This window comes from Diuraphis noxia, unplaced genomic scaffold, assembly GCF_037042655.1.
Source record: "Diuraphis noxia isolate RWA-SAM2 unplaced genomic scaffold, SU_Dnox_SAM2 contig0001, whole genome shotgun sequence".
NCBI classification, from domain to species: Eukaryota; Metazoa; Arthropoda; class Insecta; order Hemiptera; family Aphididae; genus Diuraphis; species Diuraphis noxia.
The window spans coordinates 105,430,693-105,454,283 of NW_028301711.1; the positions used below are offsets into that span (position 1 = coordinate 105,430,693).

At 53.7% G+C, this 23,591-nt stretch overlaps 1 non-coding gene and 1 pseudogene across 1 annotated transcript; both read right to left on the bottom strand.

Moving 5' to 3' along the window:
- Window positions 1-20,693: 20,693 nt before the first annotated feature.
- On the bottom strand, window positions 20,694-22,871 carry LOC149063095 (large subunit ribosomal RNA; annotated as a pseudogene).
- Window positions 22,872-23,296: 425 nt separating this feature from the next.
- LOC149063096 (5.8S ribosomal RNA) lies at window positions 23,297-23,454 on the bottom strand. The gene has a single exon (XR_016189985.1). It is a non-coding gene; the product is annotated as a 5.8S ribosomal RNA (ribosomal RNA).
- Window positions 23,455-23,591: the final 137 nt, after the last annotated feature.

The window sequence follows — 23,591 nt, forward strand, 5'->3', positions numbered from 1 at the left end:
GAACGGGACGCATCGACAAAGTCGTAAACGCCCTCCAAGGCACTGATTGTCGACTTACCCGAGGTGAACCCGTGTTGTTCCTCGTGGGCGGCTAAGTTAGTTTCGGATTCAATGCCTTGGATTATAATGGTCTCGAGAGCTTTGCCCAGAGTAGGGAGCAGGCTAATTGGTCGATATGATTTTGTGTTTGAGACATCATGCTTCCCGGGCTTAGGTATAAGGACCAATTTAGCCGTTTTCCAGCACTGTGGAAAGATGCCCTCCGATATACACATACCAAAGAGTTGAGTTATATATGATTGCAAGGCTGGCCAGGCTTTTCTCAATATGCCCGCAGTAATACCGTCTGTTCCCGGAGCACTACTGGTCTTTATTCTCCAGATTGCAGCTTTGATCGTGGAAGAGTCTGGCTTTTCCTTGTGCTCGAGAGGACCATAGTAGCACCAGTTTCCTTGTATGGGATCGGGGGGAACAAATGTGTCCAGAAACAGCTCAGCTGTTTCGTGGCAGTCCGACGTCTGAGTCCCATCCTCTTTAGTTAGCGAGCTGGGGATAGAATTTTCTTTGCTTCCACCCTTGGCCCAAGAAAAGGCTTTCGACCAAGGGTTGGAGTTTAAATCCCCGGCAAATGACCTCCAAGTTTCTAGCTTGTGTTTTCGAATTTCTTTGAGAAATTCGTTTTTCATCTTATTGTATAATGGCCGGTTGTTAGTTCTCATGCCGAGACGCCTTGCTCGAGTTAACTGTCGGCGCAGGGTCGTGAGGACCGGTGACCACCACGGATTTTTTCCCGTTGCGTCGGTTGCTCTCTTTGTGGGGATTGAACGGTCGGCGGCAAGCTTCAGGACTCCGCTGATTTTTACGGCCATTTCATCGGGGTCACTATCGGTGATACTACCGAGTTCTCCGAGTAGAGTAGAGTTGAACATGTCCCAGTCGGCCAGCTTTGTATTATATCTTGCCGGTTTTGGGGCTCTGGGTAGTGGCTGCGTAACAGCTAGATTGAAACTAATAACCCTATGGTCGCTGTCAGTCAGGTCGCTCACCTGCCAGTCTCTTACTATGTGTCCCATGTCTGCTGTTGTTAGAGTCGCATCAATATTCGATGTCCTGCCGTCGTTGCGGCAGAAGGTATTTATTTGACCGGGCAAGTTATGGACCTTCAGGCCATGTCTGTCAATAAATTCCTCCGTAATTCTGCCTCGGCGATTTCGAGTAAGCGAGTACCAAAGCTTTGAATGGCCATTTGTGTCGGCCCCAATCAGGGTTCTGTTTTCCTTAGCCAGTATCTGGCTAAGTCGCTCAGTATGCAATATGGTCGGGATATTGAATTTGAAGTAGGCCGACACCAGAACTACACTATCGCGGGGCCTGGGACCGTAGATCACACGTATTGCCACTGAGTGGCTGGACGAGTACTGGCTGAGGTTAAGTGATTGGAATTTATTGGTCATGACTACAATAGCCGCACCAGAGTCCCTGCTAATTATAGAGCGTCTGCAGCTCTCAAACCCATAAATAGTTTTATTTATTATCATTGGCTCTTGAATAAGGACATAGTCTATTTTTTGGTCTCGGCAGAGCTCATGAAGCTGGTGGCTCGCCGTTCGATCTCTGTTGAGGTTGTGCTGGATTATTTTCATTTTTACATTATTCGTTACATTATTCGCTACATTATTCGTCATTACGATTTATTACTGGGGCCAAAGTCCGTTCGGCGGGTCATGTTGAGAGCCGCTCGCTCTCTCGCTTTACAGGAGTTACTAGAGGCCGCGTGGGCCCCCTTGCAGTTCGCGCATTTAGCACTGTCATCTTTAGCCGTGCAGTTTTTAGATTCGTGTGGCTTAGCACAATGTCTGCACGTAGGCTTTTCTGCCCTGCAGGAACTGGCGATGTGATCAAATTTCTGGCACCTGTAGCACTGGGTGATCTGTGAGTACACCTTCATTTTACATTTCGTAAGGCCCAAGTAAGCGCTCTTGCCTTCGAGCTTACTTACAATCAATGGGCTAACCTCACAGACCCAGTGTACAAAGTGGCCATCGCGGGGACCCAGCTTAAACGCCGGTTTAATATTCTCTATGTCGGTCTCGACGAGCTTCAGGCCTGGGTTTTGGTTCACCAGGGACCAGGGTAGCTCCTCGGCTGCGAGTAACCTGTCCACGTTTTTCATGATTATTCTCGGCTTTCGGGGCATAACTTCCCGGAGGTTTGTAGTACGACGCAAAGCGCCTGCCGTTTCTTCGTCCTCCGGAAAGAGGATTAATCCCTTGTTCGTTTTTACGGTACGGACTTTCGGATGTTTGAGCTTCTGCTCAATGGACCTGCGTACCAGCTGCCAGTTGTCGCCCTCTAGGTCAACCTCAAACCTGGGCCCTACTCTGGCGGCTCTAGCCCTGGTATTTTCCCTGACTGACCGTTTTTTCTTACGTTTCCTACTTGGCTTACTTGAGCTGGGGACTGGCTCAGCGGTGGACTTTAGCCCAAGACTAGATTTCACCGGTTTGACCGGGATCGGTGTTTTGAGCTTTGGAAATTCCTCCCTTGACTTAACTCTGACCTTGCCAGCGTACGAAGTGCTAGGCTTCTGGGTGTCGTCTGCCTGGATAGTGTCCTCATCTACGGTCATGCGGTCAGGTGTTTTAGCCCCTGCTGGAACCTGGGAGAGCCTTTGCGCCTTATCTTTTGACGTCTCTTCTAGGGTGCGGATTTTCTCCCTAAGAGAACCTATATCAATGTATAGGTCGCCGTTGATCATAAGGGCTTCGCGTAGGTCATCCTTCCTCGCGGATATTTGACCTACCGCGTCAGCGCTTTCCATCGCCACCTTTCTTGATGCGATCAAGATCTCATCAAGAAAGTGAGAGATCTGGTCTCTCCAGGTTCGGCCTACCTTGGCTTTGATCGTCATCTCCTCGATGACGGCTCGACACTCAATGATATTGGTGTCAATGGTGGAAAAACACGCATTGAACCTATCACGAATAGTGCATGGGCTGGAATCGGCTTGGGTTTTCCTCTTTCGAGTAGGACCATTTGTATTTGGAGTGTCGAATGACTCAGGGCTCAGGGCGCCGCCCTTGAGCCTCAGTGTCGAGGCTCCATCGAGGTCATAGCCAGCGTTGTCCAAGAAGGCTACCCCGGACGTCTTAGTCGATTTTACTACACCCGCGGGTGAGTCAGTTTTTATATTAAGGTCAGAGTTTTTAAGGTCAATTGATGAGTCGGTGTCAAGTATTTCTCCCGGAGGAACGTCAACCAGGCCGCTCAGCTCTGGCCGTTGATGGAAAGTGATTGGGCCCCCCCAAAATCCGTGGGCCCGTGCTCCCGCAGGAGGTGAATTTACCGGATCTAACGGCTTATCACTTGGGGTATTCACAGTTTTAACCACTTCCATCGTTGGTTTGTGCCGGTTGTCCTTCCCCTTGCGTTTATTAACCTACCGCCAGGCCAGCCCGGCTCCCTCCGGCACTCGTCGGGCTAAGCGAGTGTTGCGTTTCATAGTCTGCCTGATCGGGGTCTGTACAAGTCGGTGCCTGGCGCCTACGACCGGAGTTGCCAACCTCCGGAAGTCCATCTCCACGCAAGGTCACACACGGCTAAGTGCACGACCAAGCTTGATCACCCGCCAACCGGTTAAGGTCATCGGGCGATCGCCCCAGTTAAGGGTTAGCGCCTGTACGCCCGTCCGCAACGGCCCTCAGACCCTGAGGCCGGGTTACGCCCGCGACGCCTGCCAGCCGAACGACACTGCAGGACGACTGGTTTCTTTCGCGGGTTGCTCCCAGCCCGAGGTATAGGCTCGCCGCTCGCGAGCGCACGACTTGGCGCAACGTAACAGCTCACGCTGCGCCTGGGGCCCGCCACAACTAGTTTAACGGACCCGGTTTGAAAGCCTCTTAGCGACCGCCCCGAGGGACGGCCGGGCGGGGTCACCACGGCAAGGTGGGCTTTCATCGACCCCGAGTAGATAGGGACACGAGGACTCCCGGGTTTGATGCCTTGCGGCTACAACCGCGGACCTCACATTAGCGCTGTGCGCTAGTCGAGAGCCGCGGAGGTTCACGGTCGACGTACGGCGGTGTTACCCACCGGCCGCCGGCCGCGCGTCGTCTACGGACCACGAGCACCGGGCGCACTCCCGTTCCCACCGAAGTCGGGAGAGAGTGCGCCCGTACCGTTGGCTAAGACGTACACGTGCCCTTCGCCACCCTGGTCGGGTCGCGAGCTATCCTCATCGCTTCCCGTATCTGGTCACGGGCAAACCTCCGGTGCATATAGCCCCACCGGTAGGCTGGGTGTGCGCTAAGGAGTAGTCTCACTCGGCAGCCTTCCCCTAGACCCAGCTTGGTCTTTTAACCACAAGGTTAGCTCCTGCTAACAGCCACTCCGAAACCAATCCGCCACCGACCGCCCACCGACCGAGGCCGATGCGCGACCGGCGTGTGAGGGCACGACGCCAATTCCCTCAGCGCCGCGGGGCTCCCCCACATCCCGAAGTACCATTCTCGCTCCCGTTGGGTCAGCACATCAATGGTTGGATGGTGGGGCCGAGCTTCGTCGGCGTGATGCCTCAGCTGTGGTCCTACCGAGATTTGGGCCGTGTACCGCGGGCTCACGGTGGGCCCTCACCGGGCAGCGCTCGCTGCCGGCGCGGTGGCCGCGACCCCCGAGTTAAAGGCTCGGTAGCCTTAGTGAGTTTCTACGCCTCCCTGAGGCCTCTCCTAAGAGAGCGACCCGCTCTTCTTGAGGTCGCGGTCAGAACCTCTCAACGCCCTAGTCCCCGAAGGTTTCGGTGCGTCCGCCTCCCTGAGGCCTCTCCGAAGAGAGCGACCCGCTCTTCTTGGGGTCACGGTCAGAACCCCCGTCAACGCCCTAGTCCCCGAAGGTTTCGGTGCGTCCGCCTCCTCGAGGCCTCTCCGAAGAGAGCAACCCGCTCTTCACGAGGTCACGGTCAGAACCTCCAACACCCTAGTCCCCGAGGGTTTCGGTGTGTTCGCCTCCTTGAGGCCTCTCCGAAGAGAGCGACCCGCTCTTCTCGAGGTCACGGTCAGAACCTCTGCAACGCCCTAATCCCCGAAGGTTTCGGTGCGTCCGCCTACCATAGGCCTCTCCGAAAGAGAGCGACCCGCTCTTCTCGAGGTCACGGTCAGAACCTCTCAACGCCCTAGTCCCCGAAGGTTTCGGTGCGTTCACGCCCCGGGCGTCGGCCCCGGCTGGCCGTTTTCCTTTTAGTCGCCTCTTACGACAAGCAGGAGATACTGATGCTGTATTCTGAACGGCCCCAGCAACAGGGCCGGTCTGCACGTCCCTGACGCGTGAGCACGTCCCAGGTCAGGACGCGCTCGAGTGTGGCCCGCCGCTTGTGCCGCTTTCACCATACATGCTCACCCGGGCCGCCCCGAGTCTATGCACTTACACCGCCTGGTGTGGCTGCGTCCTGACCTCAGTAGGTCCTACCTATCTTCCCTGTTTTTAAGACTTTTCTCACTGAATGTTCTTAGTGCTTCGTAGGCTCTTCTTGTTGACAAGAATGCCCCGCTTCTAGGTGGCCATGCCTCACCTTCTTCGATGATTGTCCTTCTCAACCTGTCTCGGTGAGCTTCATTTCTTCTGCATGTCAAAAGTACATGGCGCACCGTTTCAGCGCCATTGCCGCACTCGCAGTTGGGGCTTTGTACTAATTTGAAGCTAAATAGCTTGCTCTTAAAGTCCCCATGGCCGGTCAAGAACTGGGTCGTGTAGTGGTCCATCACTAGTGGGAGGGCGCATCGCTGGGTTAGGTTAGGGATCATGTATTTTGTCCACTCGCCCTTGTCAGTGGCATCGTACCGGGTTTGCCAAATTTCCATGAGTTCACTGACTCCGTCATCATGTTCCTCAATATTTATTTCTTTCGCTTTAAGTTTTCGCGCTAGTGACACTCTTCTGACCTCCAGGTCTAGCGGGAGAACGCCCGCTACTGCTGTAATACAGTTTGTTGATGCCGTCTTGTAACTGCTCGTTATGGCTAGTAGCGGGTCTCGTTGCGTACTTCCCAACGCCTGTATTGCCTTTTTCATGTGGCAAGCCTTCTCCCAAATTTCTGCCGCGTATGTGATGCGGGGGAGGAAGACTGCTCGGTATATTGTCATTGCTGAGATCCGACTCATTCCCCAGTTCGCTGAAGTCATGTGTCTTAGTCGCTTATACATATCCTTATTTTTGTTTTTGAGGGATTCGACGTGGCTCCAGAAGCTCTGTCGGGAATCGAGGGTAACGCCAAGGTATCTTACCGTTTCACTGGCTCTTATTATTGGTGCATTCTGCCCTGTGCCAAAAGTCACCGCGTAGTTAGGCTTCAATCCTCCCTTTATTGTTAACAACTGTGATTTTGTTGGCGAGAAACTCAGCCCGTATGTTTTCGCCCATTCTATTAGGCCATCAAAGTACGCCTCAAGCCTTCTGTGGGCTGTGGGTGGCCTGGCCACCCCTACCAAGACTACAATATCGTCCGCGTAAATAATGATATTTGCGGTTTCCTCTAGTGGTATTTGACCTACTGCCGTCATAGCGACCTTCCACAGGGTGGGTCCAAGCTGTGACCCCTGCGGGCATCCTCTCTCTAGAGTCTTTTCGTACAGTTTCCCTTCTAGGTTTAGCCTGACTTGTCTGTTGTCCAGATAACTGTGAATCATTTTGAGTGTGCGTAACGACGCTCCCAGCTGTTCCAGTCTTGACAGCACTGGGGACCAACCCACGTTGTCGAAAGCCCCAGTGATGTCAAGGAATGCACCAAAGACGTATCTGTGCCTATTTGCACCCGTCCAGTTATATAGTGCCTTTATGGCCGTTATAGTCGATCTGTTGGTTACAAAACCATGTTGCTGCTGGAAATCGTCGAGGTTGGTCTCGGCTATCAGATCCTGGATGATCAGCGTTTCCAGCGCCTTGGCCATTGTGGGTAGCAAGCTTATTGGTCTGTATGATTTCGGACTGGCCAGGTCCTTTTTTCCCGGTTTCGGGATTACTACTAGCTTAGCCACTTTCCAGTGGCTTGGAAATGTGGCCTCAGATAAACATCTGGTAAACAGCTTGGTTATGTCTTGTCCGATAACGGGCCACGCTTTTCTTAAGATCTTTGCCGTGATTCCATCTGGGCCAGGGGCTTTGGAGGGGCTCATTCTCCAAATAGCTGCTCTAACCCTGTCATTGTCGACTTCCTTGTCGTAGGGTAGGAGAGGTCCTATTCTAGCGATGGGTACCTTATTTTCTTCTGTCGGGAAAAACGTACTGAGTAGCAAATCTGCAGTGTCATCCCAGTTCTTTGTCATATCGCCATTTACGTCTTGCATGGTGCTTGGGATGGTTCGGTGACTTGGACCCTTTTTTGCCCATCTGAAAGCCTTGCCCCAGATGTTAACGTTTATGTCGTTACTAAACGATCTCCAGGCAGTCATCTTAGCGGATCTTATCTCTTTAAGGTAGGCATTGCGTTTCCTGTTGTAAGCCGGCTTGTCCGTGATATTCAATCTATTGCGCTTAGATCTGTCAAGGTCTTTCTTGTATATTGTCAGCGTGTCATTCCACCAGGGCTGCTTTTTTGTGCGTCGGGTTTTACGCGTTGTTGGCATAGAAGCCTCTGCTGCATGCTGCACTACAGTTATGATGGAGTCAGCCATGGTATCAATCGTTGTCTCATTTATCTGGGTTTTACGAATTGCCAGTTCGTTTTTAAATTTTTCCCAGTCTGCTCTGGCAGTGTTGAACTTTCGGTCCGTTTTGGCCGGGGGCAAACTATTAAGCTTGAGGTTGTATATCAGGGCGTTGTGGTCACTATCCGTATTGTCTACGACCGACCATCCACTAACGCGTCCTGTAATGGCAGGTGTAATCAGTGTTACGTCGATGTCTGAGGAACCCATGCCATCGCGATCATAAGTCCTTAGTGGTGATGGACTGTTGACGACACGGAGGTCGTGGTCCTCAATCATCTCTTCCACCTGTCTGCCTCGGTCATTTCGGCTTGGGCAATGCCATAGCTTTGAGTGTGCGTTGACATCCGCCCCGATCATAACATGCTTTTCGCTATCTAGGATTACGTGCAATTTCTGAACAAAACAGGATGTCGGCATATTGTATTTGAAATATGCCGATACCACCGTTATCGCATGTCTGTCATTTTGTCCGCTGACCTTGGCGGCTATTATGTACTCCGAATTGAATTGGGTCATTTCTATAATGCGTAAGTCCTCGTTGAGGATAACAATTGCTGCACCGGACAGGTCTCCTTTGTGTATCTGTCTGTTCCCTTCGAACGCAAATATCTTATTGTTGATTATAAGTGGCTCTTGCAGCAGGAGCACATCTATCTTTTTTAGGTTGCAGTAATCTTTAAGCTGTAGGGAGGCATACCTACTCCTACATGTGTTGAGCTGTACTAAGCTAATTGTTTCTGTCATTGATTTCCGAAGTCCGTCCTACGTAGTGAATTCATCACAACTCGGTCCTTCGTTTTGCAGGCTCTACTCGTGGCCTTGTGAGCTCCTTTGCAGTTTGCGCATTTTTGAAAGTCTGCCTTGCAGGTCCGGGAGTCATGCTCTCCTGCACAGTTTTTGCATTTAGGCTTGTCATTGCATTTGGCGGCAGTATGGCCAAATCGTTGGCAGTTGTAGCATTGTGTTTGAGCAGTGTGAAGCTTTACACTGCAGCGACTCATGCCAATAAATACTTTCTTGTTTTCTAATTTACAAAATACGTCTGGGGGTGTCTCCAGCACCCAGTGCACAAAGCTCTTGTCTTTGGGACCCGTTTTAAAGAGTACCCTGGTGTGACCAATATCGTCGTCAGTAAGTCCTAATTCAGGATTTTGTTCCTGAAGACCATTGGCTACATCAGCCTCCGTGAGGTCTTTTTCTACGTTGTAAATAATGAGTCTAGGTTGCCTGGGTCCTAGTTCCCTTATTTTGTTAGTAGATCTTAGCACCTCCAACGTAGGACCATCATCAGGGATGATAATGAGGTTTCGTTTTCCTCTGAGTACATTGACCCTTGGGACCTTCGTTTTGGATAGTACCTCTTTCCAAACGTCCTTTTTGACCTCGTCTATATTGCTTGGGTCCTCGCATATGAGCTCAAATCTTGGGCCAGTTGGTGCCTTTCGATTTTTGGTAATGGCTTCTTTTTTCTTTTGCTTGGCAGTCTTGGTGCCCTTGCGCCCCTCCGATTTAGATCGGGTTCGTATCTTGTCATCAACTTTGACATTTGACTGCCTAGACGGTCTAGTGATGGCAGCCATTGAGGCGTACGATTTTTGGGGTTCGTTTGTGCCTTGAGGGTTACTCGCTTGGAGACTAGCAATCTCCCGTTCGAGCTCCAGGACTCGGTCCTTTAGTGCTATATTTTCATTTTTCTTTTCGACGATCTTAGCGGTGCACTCCACTAAGACGTCGGCAAGATTTTGCTTATGCGTATTATTGGCGCCGTTGAGTCGGCTGTTCTCTAAGCAGACAGCCACGAAGAGGTCTCTTATACAGGCTACCTTGTCAATCATGGCTTCAGCTGAAGCAACCGTCAGCTTTTTCGACCTTTCGACCGTGATTGTCTGCTCTATCCAGCCAACATGTTGACTGAAGGCCTTCATGATCTCCCTGTGGTCGACTTCATTTTCGTGCTTGCCCTTCTTTGCCTTACGTAACTCATCTGTTGATGGCGAGTCCTGTACCCTTCTTTTGGTGGTCGGGTTTGAGGCAGCATCCGACTCCAATTCACTCTCAGAGCTACGGGCTCCCCCGCGTAGACGGAGTACTTTAATGGATCGCTTGGTCCTTGGGCGCCTTCTTGCACCGTTGACCATGGCACCACATTTTATGCTGCCTGTGTTTGGCGTGGCTACAGGGTTGTCATCCCCTAGTCGTTTTAGTGCATCCGTGTCAAGAATTCCAATTGTCCGATCTGTTTCCATTAGCGCATATCCTAGTGCATGATGATAACGACCGTCGGGACGAGCACCACTCCCGACAGCCGGTTCCTGGGGTCCGATCCCCCCAGTAGGGGGCACCCAAGACGGTTTATTTATGTAACTGGTGTGATTCATTATTAGTGTTGTTATAGGGGGGCTGCCCCTGGTAGCCCTACACCCTCTGGCCGACGGCGGGCTAGTTCGTCGGTTGCATGCGGATCGTGCCTACGGGTTAGTCCGGTCCGGGGTCGGCCTGCCCCGGACGAGGGTTAGTGTGAAAGCCTCTTAGCGACTGGACGAAGTCCAGCCGGGCGGGGTCACCACGGCAAGGTGGGCTTTCGTCGACCCCGAGTAGATAGGGACACGAAGCTCCCGGGTTTGTTGCCGTCGGACATACCTTGCGGCATGACCTCCGACTACAACTACGGACCTTATATTAGCACTAGGTGCTAGTCAAGAGCCGTAGAGGCCTACGACCGCCAGCCGGCGGGCCACCCCACACTTTCGTATGGCCAGAGGACCGCCGGGGGTTGACGACCGCACGTCGTCTAAGGACCACGAGCACCGGGCACGCACGGAGGGACTCTCCGGCGGGCCCGTACCATGCAGCTAGGGCATACAGGTGCCTTTCGCCACCTTGGTGAGGTCGCAATCTATCCACGTTGCTTTCCGTTTTTGGTCACGGACAACCTTCGCTGTATATAGCTCCAACGATAAGCTGGGTGAGCGCTAAGGAGGACCCTTGCGTTCCCGGCCGGCTGTCACCGTACGGGTCCGCCTGGCTCCGTCACTCGGCAACTTTCCCCTGACCAAGCGTATGGTCTTTTTCCACATAGTTCGCTCCTGCGAACTGCCACTCCAAAACCAAACCGCCGTCGACCGCGAGCAGTATCCGCACGCGATCGACGTGTGGGGGCTCGGTGTTAATCTCTCAACACCGAGGGGCCCCCCCACATCCCGAAGTACCATTCTCGCTTCCCGTTAGGTAAAGCACATCATTGGTGGGATGCTCGGATGAAGCTTCGTCGGCGTTTAGCCTCAGCTTATGGTCCTCCCGAGATTCGGGCCCTGTACCGCGGGTTCACGGTGGACCCTTGCACCGCCTCCCCGAGGCGTCACCAGGTGGCTAAGCCCAGTGACCGACCCGCTCTTCATGAGGTCACGGTCAGAACCTCCGCCACGCCCCTAAGGCGTCACCAGGTGTTTAAGCCCAGTGACCGACCCGCTCTTCACGAGGTCGCGGTCAGAACCTCGCAACGCCCTAGTCCCCGAAGGTTTCGGTGCATCCGCGCCCCGGGCGCCGGCCCCGACTGGCCAATTCCCTTTTAGTCGCCTCGTACGACAAGCAGGGAGTACTGGTGCGGAATTCTGTACGGCCCCCGCAGCAGGGCCGACCTCCTCGTCCCTGACGTATGAGCACGTCCCGGGCCAGAACGCGCTCGAGCGTGTTCCCCCGTTTCTGCCACTTACGCCATACGTGCTCATCGGGAACACCCCGAGTCTGGGCCTTCCGTCGACTGACGGGGCTGCGTTCTGACCCATAAGGTCTTAGTCCTTAAGTTAACGATCCGACCTATTCGTCAACGTTTCTTTCGCAAAGGTAACAAATGCTTCATAAGTTTTCTTTGAGGTAAGAAATGCTCCATCAGCTGGAGGCCATCCAATACCTTCCTGTCTGAGTGCCCTCTTTAGTTTCAGACGAGCCTGTTTGGTTCTTGGGCAGAATCGAAGTACATGGTTGACTGTCTCCGGCCTCCGGTCGCACTCGCATATGGGATCAGGGACGAGCTTAAATTCATATAGTTTAGACCTAAAATCACCGTGGCCGGTGAGAAACTGTGTGGTCCAATGGTCCAGTGTCATCGGCAGATTGCACCTATGTCTGACCGACGGTATCATTTTTTGGGTCCAGCTTCCCTTGTCTGAAGTCTCATATCTCGTCTGCCATTCGGCTATCAGAGCTTCAGATTTCGTGGTGAGTTCATCTTGGGTTATCTTCATACGACAGCTGGCACGCTTAAGGGCTTGGAACCTAATCTCCAGGTCCAACGGGAGAGTCCCGGCCACTACTGCAAGGCAGTTGGTAGATGCCGTTTCATACGCGCTCGTCATCGCAAGCAATGGCGCTCTTTGCGCAGAGAGTAATTTCTTTTTACTTTTTTCGAGTTTCGTCCCTTCTGACCATGTTTCTGCCGCGTAGGCTACACGAGGCAGAAACACGCCCCTATATATAGTACGGGCGGCAGAACGTCCCATTCCCCAGTTCGCCGAGTATAGAGCCCTCAGGCGGGTATACATTTGGGCCGACTTTTTGCTGACCGATACAACGTGGTCCCAATAGCTCCGTCTAGGATCCAGTATCACACCCAAGTATTTGGCCGTAGACGAAGATTGAATTCTCGGAGCATTCGCTGCCGTGCCAAAGCCAACATCGTAGTTAGGCTTAAGTCCTCCTTTGATGGACAGGAGTTGGGTTTTACTTGCTGAGAACTCCAGCCCAAATTCAGCGGCCCAAGTTTTAAGAATGTCGACTTCGTTTTCGATTCGGCGGAAAGCTGTTTGCGGCCTAGCTGCCCCGACCATTAGAAGAATATCATCAGCATAAGTGATTAATTTGGTTGTTTTTGATTCTATTATGGCTTTGTAAAGAGGTGTCATCGCTACCTTCCACAAGGTAGGACCGAGCTGGGACCCTTGTGGGCAGCCCCGCTCAAGCATCCTTCTGTGGCGAGTTCCCTCCAAATCGAACTCAGCGTATCTTTTATTTAGGTAGGAGTCAACTATCCTCAATGTTCCTATTGTAGCGCCGAGTCGACTTAACTGCGCCATCAACGGTGACCATTTTACATTATCAAATGCGCCCGAAATGTCCAGGAATACACCGAAAATATGCCTGGCATTGGATGCATCGACCCATTCATACAGGTTCTCAACTGCGCTTATTGTTGATCTGCCAGCAGTAAACCCGTGCTGCTGGGTGTATTCATCTAGTCTGGTTTCATTGTTCAATTTGCTTATTATAACTGATTCTAAGGCTTTTCCTAATACGGGAAGGAGGCTAATCGGTCGATAGGATTTTATCTCGCCATGGTCTTCCTTGCCAGGTTTGGGAATGATCACTAGATTGGCTGTCTTCCAGCATTCTGGGAAAATACCCTCTTGTAAACAACGTTGGAAGAGCTGAGTAATTGCATCTTTAACTACTGGCCATGCTTTTCTCAACATACCCGCGGTTATGCCATCTGCACCGGGGGCGCGGGTGGTTCTCATTTTCCATATTGCATTTTTAATTTGTTCCGGCATAAGTTCATCCTGGAACTCAATGGGACCTTGTATTGTGTCATTTTTCCGGAAATTATCCGGGGGCACGAAAGTGTCTAGAATAAGGTCAGCAGTTTCATGACAGTCACGAGTCAGAGACCCATCCGACTTTTTCAGCGTACTGGGCATAGTGCGGTTTACGTTTCCCCTCTTGGCCCAGGAGAACGCTTTACTCCATGGGTTGGTATTGAGAGTGTTAGCAAAGCATTTCCACGCAGCCGACTTATGCTTGCGAGTTTCACTAAGGAAATCATTTCTTAATTTGTTATATGCTGGTCTATTTGTCGTCCTCAGGCCATTTCTCCTTTGCCGGATTAAATTTTTTCGGAGAGTGGTCAGGAGCGGAGACCACCATGGACATTTTCCCGTAGGACCACTTGGTTTCTTTTTATTCATGGACATGTCAGCTGCAGTTATAATCGCGTGACTAATGTCTCTGGCCATGGAGTTAACGCAGACCTCCGTTATGCGGCCAGTCTCGCCTAACAAAGAGGTTTTAAACTTGTCCCAATCAGCCGACTGCACGTTGTAGCGAGGACTAGGTTGGTCCCTTTTCGGCGGATTTTTAACCCTTATATAGAAGCTGATAACTCTATGGTCACTATCGGTCTCATTAGTCACTGTCCATTCATTAATCAAATTTTTAATATCTGGTGTCGTCAGGGTGACATCGATATTTGAAGATCGCCCATCCTGGCGATAGAAGGTATTCAAATGCCCTGGTTTATTATGCACTACTAAGTCGTACTTGTCGATCAATCGTTCGGTGATTCGTCCTAGACGATTTTGCTTAGTGGAGTACCACCTTTTTGAGTGACCGTTGGTGTCAGCACAGATCACCGTTCTGCTGCTTTCTTTCGCGAGGATCTGTTCAAGACTTTCAATATGTGCCGTGGTAGGCGTGCTGAATTTGAAGTATGATAAGACAAGTACGATATAGTCGTTTTTGTTTTTGCCATATGAGACTTTTACAGCCAACGAGTGACTGGCTGTGAACGAGCTTAGCTTTATACATTGGTACCGGTTCGTAAGTGCAATAATGGCTGCTCCCGCATTTTTACTAATGTGTGACTTACAGCACTCGAAGGCGTAAACTTTCCCGCTTATTACCAGGGGCTCTTGCAGTAAGAGGAAGTCAACTTTCTGCATTTTGCAGGCTTCCCTAAGTTGGTGACTGGCAATTCGGTCCCTATTCACGTTATGCTGAAATATTTTTATTCTAGCATTAATCGTGCTTAGCTTAGTTGTATTAGTAGGGAGAGTCATGTCGGAGGGAGAAGCGCGCATCCGAAATCCGTTCTTTTCAACAATGTGTTTATTGCGCGGTCCTTAGCTTTGCATACGCCACTCGTGGATTGGTGATCACCTTTGCAGTTTGCGCATTTAACGGATTCTGATTTGCAAGTTCGGGAATCATGATCACCTGCACACTTTTTACACGTGGGCTTCTCTGCACGGCAGGTTTTAGAAGTGTGTCCGTACTTCTGGCATTTGAAGCATTGTGGGCTCTTATCCCACAGCTTCAACTTACATTTCATCATGCCTATGAACACGTGCTTATTCTCGAGTTTGGGTAATGTGGACGGACGGACTTCCAACACCCAGTTTACTACGTGGCCATCGCGTGGTCCCAGTTTATATAAAGGTTTTATGTTTTCTTTATCAGTGTCAGAGAGTCCCAACTCCTCATTTTGATTTTTAATCGCCCAAGAGATCTCTGCTGGGTCGAACGTGCTTTCGACGCCTCTTATCATGACCCTAGGTGCAAAAGGTGTGATTTCTCTTAAATTAGACGTCCTATCGAGAGCTTTTTTCGTCTCCTCATTTGCCGGAAAAAGAATGAGGCCAGTTCTGCTCTTCACCGTGTGAAGTTTTGGTGCTTTTATTTTTTGCTCTATGGACTTCCTAAGTTCCGGCCAGGACACATCGTTAGTCGTGACAAAACGGGTTGTAATTGCAGACATGCGTGCTTTTTCTTTATTTTCCTTTGTTCGAGTTATCCTTCCCACAGACTTTTCATTATTATTAGGAATATTGCGAACAGTGAGAATCTCGTTAATCCATTCATGCGCGTCACTAATTAGATGACGAGGCATTTGGCTAGTATCAGTCGTCCGCCCCGACGATGGACGGTTATCAGCCGCTCACCGACATAATGGGACAGAATCGGCTTACCCTGATAGCCGGAATGGAGAAAGAGGCAGATCTCGGGCAAGCCGAGTATCATCACTTACTAACCTACCGGGAAGCAAGTGGGATAGTTCAGAAGGAGAGGAATGGGCGTTAAGGGAAAGAGTTCAAGGAAGGTGGGTCAAGGAGGCCCACGGTTGTTGCGGTCTTCACCGGGCGTGCTACCCGACTCCGACCCGCACATAAGTGTCCGTTCTTTTGTTGAAAGTTTGCCAGTTGGCGTGTGTCCCCCAGAGGACCCGCGTGACGAGGCCAGCCAGGAGACCACTGCTCAACCCAAGCGATCTGAGCTCTCGAAAACTTTCGGGAACCCAGACGCCACGCCATGTTAGCGTGGCCGCGACCGTTTGTACGTCGGTCGATAGATGTCGGGCGCGGATCGCGGCCTTTAGATCCGCTCGGTCCGCATACTTGCGGACTTTATTAGTGTGCCATACTTCAGGTCCTACGCCAGAGACGACTTGTACATCGCATATAACGGAGACACGGCCTCTTACCTCGTCGCTAATCGTTGCGACGATATCCGGCTTCATGTTACCGCCATGCAGCTTATAGAGGTGTTCGCATTCAATTTCGTACCTTTTATCACGCAGACCACCTGTAATACGTTTTACGAGGCAGTCGTGTCGCAACACGCGTCCCTCGTGCGTGCGCGGGTATATCTGTGAGATATGGGCAAGCGTCTCCGACGGAGCTCCACAGGCCCGACAGTTAATCGGACCAGCTTTACCCCGGTTTACCCGCTTGCGAGTCGGCAGCGCATTTATTCTTATCCGGTTGTAAGCTTTGAAGTCCGATGACGGTATGCCATTCGGCCTTCGCAGCCACGACACGGATGCCGACTCCTCAGAACATAGCTTCAGTTCTGAGCCATCCACGCTCGCATACAAGTTCTGCATGTGACTCCGCTTGGAACAGTGAGCCTCGAGAGCCCGACGAGAACGAGCGAGAGCTTTTGGCCCGTGCAGCCGAAAAGCTTCGCGAACTGCCGGAACCCCCGAGTTTCCAAGACGAGTGAGTCTTTTAACGCGATTATTAGGAACGAAACGAACGAAATCCGGAACACCCAAGCCCCCCGCCGATGTTGGCGAGTGAATGTACGCGTCTGGGCACGAAGTGGGTAAGTCGAGCCAACGCCTAACGGCGCGACGTGTCTCGAAAGAGAGAGACCGTAGCTTTTGAACAGAGGTCACCGAAAACGTCAGTCCATGAATGAACTTCGGTATCAGATAGTCCCTCGCGATTGTTAATCGCATTTGCGATTTCATCGGCTCCGAAGAGATCCGATTCAACGCTGCCACATACGCTGCGCTATCGAAGACATCGATTTGACTGCCTGTAAACCCTACACCCAGGTACCGCCATAGAGAAGACACGGAAAGTGTCGGAAGAGCTGTCCCCGCAAGCGAGTAGACTTCCCCGACGGTCTTTACCTTGCCATCCCGTCCGGAGGGCACAAGAGTGAGCGTCGCACACTTCGTTGGATTTACCCTTAGACCGGTTACCTCCAACCTACGAGTGAACGCGTCGCACGCCTGACGCAAACCTGCCGGCGTTTCCGCCACAAGGATCACATCGTCCGCAAAAGCAATCGCATTCACCCTGGTTTGACCCAGAGAGTAACCTACGGCATCTGGTATTGCTCGTAGACCGGTGTCTACTACCAGATTGAACAAAAGGGGAGACAAAGGGTCTCCCTGTCTAACGCCACTTCGCGGACAAATGCCCCGCGAACACTGCCCGCTCACCTGTATTATTGTCTCGGATCGTTGGTACGTGCTGCGAATATATTCGACAAAGCGCGGGTCGAGACCCACTCCTTGCATCGCAGATGTAATGGACAAATGAGACACTGTATCGAACGCCTTCGACAAGTCGAGGGACGCGAGACACAGGCCTTTCCGGGACGAGCGAGAATCCTTCAACACCGAGTCGAGGAGGAAAAGATTTTCCGCCACGCCGTCGGCGCGTCTGAAAGCCCGCTGCCTGGAGTCCACCAGAGACAATCTTTCCAAGCGCTTGGCAAGTATTCGATGATAATGCCGGATGGCTATCGACGCGATCGAAATCGTTGCCCGGGCTATCGGGGTTGCCCTTCTTTGCCACGAAGATTGTACGGGACCTCACCAGCTTTTCTGGGAGTGAACCGCACGCGTTAAACATATTGAAGACACCGGCTATCAAGTTACAGGGGAGACGTCGCCATAACCGAGCCGGAAATCCGTCCGGCCCGGGAGCTGTTGTTGCGCTCGGGAGGGAATCGATCACCTCCTGTGGGGTTATGGGCTCTAGTACTGTTACCAATCGGGGGTTGCCTTCGGTAGCCAATGGCTCGGCGGTCGGGGTCTGGGGTTGAGATTCTGCTACGCCTTCAATTATAGGCACCCAGAATTTAAGCATCTCATCGGCTCTCGGTATGTTAACCTTAGAGTCGATCCCCGTTAGAACACGATCAGCAACAGTACCGGGTTTGAGCCTCCAGTCTGTGACGTTCCTCCTGTAACTATTTGCCTTCAATACTTTTGTTATGGTCGCGGGCCTGCGTCTATCGCTATGCCCAGCGACGGGGTTCTTCCCCGCCGATCGCCCTCCCGGTTTTGTTACTCGGGAGTTTTTGCCGTATTATATATACCACGCCGCTATTTCGTGGTTCGGACTTTCAGACTCCACGGCTAGACGCCGAGCCGCGCTAAGGAGCTTCTCTGCTCCATGACCAGACACAGTGGCTAGCAACTCCACTGCCTGTTGGCTGGCTTTAGAAGCCAGACTCAAGTGATCTAATCTATCAACTTGGTCATGCGCGGCCGCGCAATCATCATTGCCCATCGGCCCGTCTTCCACCTCCTCAGTAATCGGTAGCATTGAATCTCCTTCAGCGTTAGGAGTAGCTGTAAGGGTACCTCGAAGTCCAGCGAGAAACATCGCGACTAGGTCGCGGTGCTCTCCGGTCTTCCTACGCCCCTTGATTGAATCAAGGGTACGCCCCTTGTGCGATTTAAACAGCTCGCGGTTGATTCCGCTCGATGCTATGCCTCCGAAGACGAGTTTGGCTTCAGACAATGCGAGGAGTCTTCGTTCCTCTTGTGGCCAGCGGGCTTTCGCCCTATCGGTCACAATTTGGTCATTGGCCTGGGACCTGTGGGCACTACTAATATGAACACCGACACCTATCTTGGTTGCAAATCTTCTTTCGCAAAACGAACACTTAAACGCGAGCGCAGCCGGGGCACTACTCCCAGCTATTCCCGCTCCAACACGGTTACCACCGGCCACTGTTTGGGATCTGGCGGCTATCCGAGGCTCTATATTTTCAGTAGACATTGTGTTGGAATAAGAAGGTCCCATGGCGTATGGCAACGCCGTGGAACCCGGAGACATCTCGGCCTGTACCACCCGACGGTGGCCTCGCTGCTTGTAGCCGACCTAAGACTAAATGAGCGGGTACTCATTCATTACGCGAGTTTCCACGGGTGAAGGGCATGATTCGTGTACCCTTACCCGCGTTGGCGAGGGAGGCACCAGGTCATCTTCACGTAAGTTGCCACCTTACACGCGGTGCGCGCACTCTTTGGGACCAAGGCAGCAAGAAACCGCTTTTGTACGTTTGAGGGAGCCTTGTACATGCTCCCCTGAGGCCTTTCGGCGCCGTGGACAGGACTTCAGTACTTACCCCCCGCGGCACACCTCCAGACAGTATCATTCTGATTGGACCTGAGCCCTGTGCTTGATTAGAGCACCATAGACGGTGAGATGACACCCTATAGGGCTACCAAGGAACCGCAGGGCGCGGACAGCGCGCGAAACGCTCCATCCCGAGAGGCAACCATCGTGCGGCCGACGTACGCCCCGGAATAGACTGGTGGACACCCAGCCACGGCCTACGGCGACCCCGACACCATGCCAACTGCACCGAGCTCGCCGCGAAGCCGACGATTGCACCGTTAGCAAACTGCCGAAGCAGTCAGTATCCGACCGGCACTTGAGCAGATCTATGCCGCGTCTTATTGCTCGGAAGAGGTGATCGATTTTGCCATCACTACGGTTCCCCACTGAGAACCGCAGCGTGGAGCACTTATAACCAAAATGAAGGCCACCCGGATACCAGCTCACAAGGACGCGCAGCACAACTATTACGCTTCAACATTCGCTGACCAATCGGTTTGGGCTGACGGCGGCTAACACCCGAGAACCGGGCTATATGTTAACCACCGCCCGCTTACATCGCAAAAGCTGCGCTAACTTAATATAGGAAGTTGAGTGTTATACATAACATATTATATGAAATAAATAGAATAATACTTTAATTTTTTATATTATTTAATACAATAGCAATTTGCAGTAAAAAAACAATCTGTATACAAACATTACAAACTTATCATGTTCATATGATCTATATAAATATAAATAATGTCTGCCTCCGACGGCAGACCCAATGACCGTGGTCATAGAGGCACTGAGCACGGCCCGACCCCGGGAACCCGCAGCACGTGGCCGCACGCCGAGACGCACGACCCGTTACCACGGGCACCGAGAGAGGGACCGCACCTGCGCCCACGCTTACGAGCACCGAAGCAACCAACGAGGCTCTGTAGCGATATTGGGCGAAATAAGCCCTGCCCCCGAGGGGACCGCAGACGGTATTAGCACGTTCCCTGCGGCACCGCTGACAGAGGCCTCCTTAAAAGAGTCATAGTTACTCCTGCCGTTTACCCGCACTTCCTTGAATTTCTTCACGTTGACATTCAGAGCACTGGGCAGAAATCACATCGCGTCAACACCCGTCCCGGGCCATCACGATGCTTTGTTTTAATTAGACAGTCGGATTCCCCTGGTCCGTGCCAGTTCTGAGTTGACCGTTACATGGCGGTCGATCCGGCTACGCGGCCGACGGCGCGGCGGCTGTACCGCCCGGTGACGGCGGACCGACACCGGGGCGGACGGCCGGCCGCGACGCGGCCAGCGACCGAAGCTCGGTGGTTCCACGGTCGGCGGACGGCCGGCCGCGACGCGGCCAGCGACCGAAGCTCGGTGGTTCCACGGTCGGCGGACGGCGACGAGCCCGCGACCACCTCGAGGCTCCCGGTCCGGAGACCGGGCGCTCGGGCGACGGCCGGGGTGTCGCCAGCACCGCCTACGCTTCTACGACGACCCGAACCCGATACGCCACGCTCCTCAGAGCCAATCCTTATCCCGAAGTTACGGATCGGTTTTGCCGACTTCCCTTACCTACATTATTCTATGCGGCTAGAGGCTGCTCACCTCGGAGACCTGCTGCGGATATCGGTACGAACCGACGCGAAGACTCCGCGTGGCCCTCTCTCGAATTTTCAAGGTCCGCGTGGGGGTCACGGACACCGCCGCAACGAGCGGTGCTCTTCGCGCTCGCGTCCCTATCGCCCGGCTAGAGGATTCCAGGGACGTACAACGCTCACAGAGAAAAGAGAACTCTTCCCGGACACCCGGCGGCTTCTTCGAGTTCATTCCGGTCGCCCGGACGAGACAAAAGAGCCCCGAACACTAGGGAGCGGTTCCGCGTCGGGTTCCGGAATACGGACCGGATTCCCTCTCGCCCCATGGGCGATTCGAAAACGCCTTCGCCCGTGGTACGAGGATCTCTCCCCGGGCTTAGGATCGACTGACTCTTGGACAACGGCTGTTCACAAGAAACCCTTCTCCACGGCAGCCCCCGAGGGCCCCTCTCGAGTATTTGCTACTACCACCAAGATCTGCACCGACGGCGGCTCCAGGCGGTCTCGCGACCTGCCCTTCGACGCACACCGCCGCGCCATCCTACTCGTCGGGGCTTGCCGGGACCGGCCGCCGCGAGCGACGACCGGCCCCACTGTGCCGCCGACGGCCGAGTATAGGCACGACGCTCCAGCGCCATCCATTTTCAGAGCTAGTTGCTTCGGCAGGTGAGTTGTTACACACTCCTTAGCGGATTCCGACTTCCATGGCCACCGTCCTGCTGTCATCAGCAACCAACGCCTTTCATGGTCTCTGAATACGCGTCGATTTCGGCGCCTTAACTCGGCGTTCGGTTCATCCCTCAGCGCCAGTTCTGCTTACCAAAAATGGCCCACTAAGCGCCTAGGGTTCCGTCGCCGGCTTCGCACGCGGTTCACGCGGTGTACCAGGTAAAGCCGGCGATCTCACCCATTTATAGTTTGAGAATAGGTTGAGGTCGTTTCGGCCCCAATGTCCTCTAATCATTCGCTTTACCGTACGAGACATCCTCCGTGTTACGAGCGGGTTGTTACCGCGCCGTACAGCGCGGAGTCCCACCGGCGTCCGTACGCCCGCGAACGGGCGGGACACATCGGCGCCAGCTATCCTGAGGGAAACTTCGGATGGAACCAGCTACTAGATGGTTCGATTAGTCTTTCGCCCCTATACCCAGCTCAGACGATCGATTTGCACGTCAGAATCGCTGCGGACCTCCATCAGGGTTTCCCCTGACTTCATCCTGGCCAGGCATAGTTCACCATCTTTCGGGTACCAACGTGTGCGCTAAGGGTGCGCCCCCGGACGGCCGGAGCCGACCTGGCGGAGACGCCCCCGGACTGCGGACCAGCGCGACTTTGAACGCCGGTGGGTTCGGTCGCTAGGCCATCGTCCGCACCGTAAACGGTTCACTTTCATTGCGCCAAACGTGGTTTTTCGTGAGATCACCGTTGACTCGCGCACACGTTAGACTCCTTGGTCCGTGTTTCAAGACGGGTCGGAAAGTAGCCCGAAACTCGTCGCCGACCGACGGGACCCCGCCTGCGACGGGGCCGCGTCGACGGTTCATGCCATCGGGCGAGCCGACCAGGAGCACCGGGGTTCGGCGCGAACGGTCACGCCGAGGCGCGACCGCCGCGACGAACCGCCACCCGGGCCCTTCGGCCGGCGCCCAACGAGTCGCGACGTCCGCTGATCGAGCGAAAGATCCGGCCGGCGGTGAGACCACCGACCGTGAATTCGCCCGGCGGGGACTCGCGGGCTCTGTCCGTTTACACCCGAACGGTTTCACGTTCTTATGAACTCTCTCTTCAAAGTTCTTTTCAACTTTCCCTCACGGTACTTGTCCACTATCGGTCTCGTGGCCGTATTTAGCCTTAGATGGAGTTTACCACCCGCTTCGGGCTGCACTATCAAGCAACCCGACTCGAAGGCGCGGTCCGATCCCGGAACGCTGTGACGGCCTCTACTGGCCTGGCACCATCTGCGGGCCATGGCCCCGTTCAAGGGAGACTTGGACCGTCACGTGCGCCCCGGCAACGAGGCCGGCCCGTACGCCACAACTCCCATACGTGCCGCGACACAAAAGTGCGCGGCGGGATTCGGCGATGGGCTTTTCCCTGTTCGCTTGCCGCTACTGGGGGAATCACGGTTGTTTTCTTTTCCTCCGCTTATTAATATGCTTAAATCCGGCGGGTAGTCCCGCCTGATCTGAGGTCGGAACAAGTGTGTGGTACGTGTGGTGGTGGTAACTGGTGCGCGGGTCCGCGCTCCGTCCGCGCGGCGACGGTCCGCGTCCGCTTCTCGGTTGCCGGAGAGGTGGCGTCTCGAGGACGACTCTCAGCCGACCCGGCCGCGCTCTCACGCGGCGGGCGGACGGGGACGTGCCGTTCGACGGCGCGAGAACCCGTGACTGTTTGCCGTCACAACTTGGGCGGACGACCGGGGGCAGCCGCGAGTGGTAGCCCGCGTTTTCCCCGGTCGAGCCGCCAAACTCGCGCAGGCGCGGCGTGCGGCCGACGGGCGCGCGGGCGCTGGTCCCCGTGAGGACCGGACGCGGCGCGCGCGCTCCGCCGGACGCCTGTCGTGCCGGCGCATCGGTCTGGCCGAGTATCCGGTATACGACCCTCAGACAGGCGTGGCCCGGGACCCGCGGGTCACCGAGGCCGCAATGTGCGTTCGACTGGTCGATGTTCGTATAACCTGCGGATTACACGACGACGCGCAGATAGCTGCGGTCTTCATCGATCCACGAGCCAAGTGATCCGCCGTTCGGGGTCGGGTGTTTGTTTTTTTTTTTTTTTTCGTTTACACAATCGTCTTCCGACGACGGTAACCATCTTTCGGTCGACTCTCGGTCGGGGGTCGCGGCGCGCGGGCGGTCGGCGGACGACAACCGTGCGCGGTTGTCGCGCGC